Raw genomic sequence first — 4,265 nt, forward strand, 5'->3', positions numbered from 1 at the left:
GAGCGGCAGCCTCCCGGGGCCCTCCAAGTGCACAAGCTCCTGTGCTGGGCTCAGCAACCTGGGTTTTGTTTGTTTTTGGTTTTTTTAAATATGTTTGTATTGATTTTTTTTTTTTTTTAAGAGAAAGAGAGAAGACGGGGTGGGGGAGGAGAGAGAGAGAGAACAACTTGGATGGGTTGCCTCCCATGCACCCCGACTGGGGACTGAACTGAAACCTGGGTTTGTGCGCTGACCCGGAGTCCAAGGGCGACCTTCGGCTGCGTGGGAGGATGCTGAACCAAGCGAGCCGCACGTGCCAGGCACAACCTGTTTTATCAGGTCATCCTGACGTTCTCCTGCACCCTTTGAGAACCACTGCTCTAAAAGCCTTGAGTCGTCCAAAGCTGAACTAGCCTTGAACCTAGAGGGTCCCTTAACCCCTGGTTTCTGAACAGAGGCACTGACAATAATTGGAGGGGGTCTTCCTGCTGGAGGCTCACTGGGATCCTTCCAGCATCAGCAGGGATTCTTAAGCATGTTTCTGTTAATGGCAGCTTCCCAGTCTCCCCCACCCCTGCAGCCCCACATCATGTTCCCCCTCTCCCATTTCTGCTTGTACACTCAAGCCTCCCTGGCACATCTGATTTCTCTGGGGTGGAAATGGGTGGAAAGTGGGGACAGGTCAAGCGGACCCAAGAGTGGCCTTCCCTGTGGGGACTCTGATGGGGAGTAACATTTCTCTTTAGAAAGGGCATATTCTGTCTCCATTCTCCTTAGCTCAGCGCAGAGTCCCAGACAAGACACCCCCTGCCCCCACCCCAAAGACTCTGGTTGACACAGACCAGTAAGCCAGGACAAGTGGACTGGGGAAACTGAGGCAGACAGCTGAACAAACTGACAGAGCACCTTACAGCAGATATAGGTCACCTCCCTAGAAATAACATCGAGGCCTCAGTTGTATTGCCCGCCCCAGACCCTGAAAAGCAGCAAAACCAGGTGAGGGACTCCAGACCAGCTGCAATGACTAACAACTCCCCGCCCTAGCACTAATCAATCAGTGGAGACCACGACCTGGAGCACACCTTGAAAACTGATTAATATTTTGCTGAGCCCTGCTTGTGTGGCTCAGTGGTTAAGCATCAACCCAGATACCAAGAGGTTCCCAGTGCAGTTTCTGGTCAAGGCACATGTTCGGGTTTCTTGTTTGGCCCCCAGTAGGGGGCGTGCAGGAGGCAGCCAATCATTCTTTCTCTCTCATCCATGTTTCTCTCTCCCTCTTCCTCTAAAAAATCAATAAAAATATATTTAAAAAATATTCTGCTGAAATGTTCCCCTGAGACTTGCCCTAAGAGGCCTGCTAAAGCCTAGACAAAGGTGTCAGCACTGTTTTCCTTCCCAGAAGCATGCCTGTGCCGCCCCCCCGCCTTCTTTCCCCTACAGGCGTGCATCTCCTAAACTCTAAGGGACTCCACGCGGCTTACAACCAGGAGCAGCAGTGGGCAGCGGCAGTTCGTTCCAGGCAAACCACCTGAGCCTGTCCCCAAGGCCCCCTTTTCTCTGACTTCTTAGGGAGCCAAAGCAGCCCAGCCTAGGCTCATTTCCCAGCCCTTTCTTGTTTCAGTCCCCAGCTTTCATAAACACCCTCTAAAATTCACCTGGACTCATGTTATGAAATTTTTCCTGCATGAAGTCAAGAACCCACCTATCCAATACCAACTGCCCTAGGCAGACCGGCTCAGGGCCAGGGCCCCTTTCCAGTAAGCGTGTGATTAGGAAAGGTTGCCCCCCCCTCACTCAAAGGCACAAAACCAGGCCAAGATCAAGTCTTGGGGGTCAGGAAAAGTGCGGATGGAACCAAAGTCAACGTGGTTGCCCTTAAGAGAATGGAAAGAGGCCCCACAGTGCAGCCTGGGGACTGCCTTGTTCTGCAGGGTATGGGCAATGCCATCCAGGGTGGCTTGGTGGGAGAACACATACTCTTGTTATAGGCAGTTAGACAGACATGAGCAGAGCAAGGACCATGGGCCAGGTACAGACGGTCACCACGTACAGAAAGCCTCGGTGTCTAGCAAAGGACAAAACTGGGAAAACAAGAACCTTTTCCCCCAGGTGACCTTTCCTCCCCTGGCATATCGCTGGTTATGTAATTTGGAGCCCCTGACCTTTCCTCCCTAGAGATAACATCTAGGCCTCAGCTGTATTTTAGCTCCAGGCCCAGAAAAGCAGCAAAACCACACAAGTGGCAACATCACTGCCTCAGGACCAGCTGCTTTGACTAATGACCCCTGCCCTGGTGCTGACCAATCAGTGGAGACCAGGACCCTGAAAGAGCACACCTGGAAAGCTCACGAATATTCTATGGAGACCTTCCTCTAAGGCCTCTCCTAAGATTCCCACCTGCAAGCAAGAGATAAATACTCTCAGGATGAAGGACCCAGCTGGAGCTCTCCCCCAGGGGAGCCTGCCCATGTCATTCCCTTCCCCTTCTTCCCTCTAGAGGACCCCAAGAAACTTGCAACCAGGGGAGCAACACGCAGGGAGCTGGTCCCAGGCTACAGCCCTGAACCTGTCTCCAAGGCCTCCTTTTCTCTGACGTCCCAGCGAGCCAGAGCAGCCCAGCCTAGGCTTGCCTGTAGCTTCTTCTGTGGCCTTCCTTGTGTCACTGTCCTAAGTATGTTTTTGCTGTGGCCAATAAATCCTTACTTGCTTTGCGGCACTTTGTCTCTTGATTGAAATCCTTCCTTCAAGGGGACAAGAACTGAGGTCTCGTCATCTCCTTGGTAACACCCTCCCAGTAATTAATGTAATTTACGAGAATCCTTTGTCAGACCACTCACCTGTTGGGGCTAAAAAAATTCACAACTTTTCTTCTGTGGGGGCTAAAAAAAATAATACATTTCCTCCCACCCTTTAAGTTCTTCTAGCTGGGCTAAGGCAGAGTTAACAGGAAAAAAATCAAATTTTAATATGTGCACATGGGGAATTCACATAAGCATGAAAATTCCAAAGACAGTGAGGCACCACTGGGTACATATGACACTTTGGACAAAGGAGAAAAGGCAGGTAGGCAACAGGGTCTTAGGTTTCTGAAGTGAGGAGGGGGATTTACAGATAGCTGAGGAGGTGCAGAACACACATGGCAGGCAAATTCTTGCTGGGAGACCCAGAAACAATGGTACACAGGGGTATCTAGCTAACAGGCCCTGCCTGAAGCCCTCCAGTTACCATACTTAATTCAAATTAGACTAAGACCAATATCCTAATCTTTCCTTCAGGGAGGTGGCCTTTCCATCTGAATCTATTAGGTAGAAAGGGGGAAGGTCAAAGGTTCTTGATCTTTTGTTTTTTAATAACCAGCTTCAAGGCAATATCCTAAAAGGCAGCATCAGGGTGGCAAAATATTGGTCCCTTTGCACCTTTACTCACTTCCTAGTTGAAAAGAAGAGTGACACCACTTCCTGGTGGGCCGGGAGCAGGGCCGCTAGGGCTTCTGTAGGGGTCAAAGTGCCGCCGAGATACAAGGCGACATATCTGTGAGCAAGGCGGGCATGGACTGAAGACTTCACTCTGATGTATGACGCGGCTGCTTTCAGCTGCAGGAGGCTCTGCACAAAGACTCCCATTAGGGAATGAATTCAGAAAGAGCCACAGCCAGCCCGAGGCAGGACTAGAAGGCGGGCGAGGTGCTGAGGCACCAAATTTAAGGAGCCACTCACTCACCCGGCAGCGTGGCTCAGCGGCTGAGCACCGGCCTAGGACCCGGGAGATCTTGGTTTAATTCCCTGTCAGGGCACATGCCTGGGGTTGCAGGCTCGATTCCTAGGGACCTTTGGACCCATTTTGACCCTTTTGTGTTCTGAGCTTCCCACAGGCTTCACTGGGCCCCCGAGGAGTCTTGGGAGGTCGGAGAGGCCTGAATCCCAGAGCCCTGTGTCCACTCCCAGGCCTGCCTGGCCTCCTGAACATGCGCCGGCCCCAGGGCTGCTGAGGAGCCCACAGTTCTCTAAGCGGAGAGGACTGCCATGAATTAAAAACGTTCCCTCAGCAGTTGAGCATCGACCTAGGATCCAGGAGATAGAGGTTGGATTCCCGGTCAGGGCGCATGCCCGGATTGCGGGCTCGATCCCCAGTGCGGGGCGTGCAGGAGGCAGCCGGTCCATGACTCTCTCATCACTGATGTTTCTCTCTCTCTCTCCCTCTCCTTTCCTGTCTCTGAAATCCAACATATTTTTTTTAAAAACAGCCACTCTCAGTAGGTGCAAATACCTCCTAAAACACGGTGCCTC

This window comes from Miniopterus schreibersii, assembly GCF_964146895.1.
Source record: "Miniopterus schreibersii genome assembly, chromosome: 5".
NCBI lineage: Eukaryota > Metazoa > Chordata > Mammalia > Chiroptera > Miniopteridae > Miniopterus > Miniopterus schreibersii.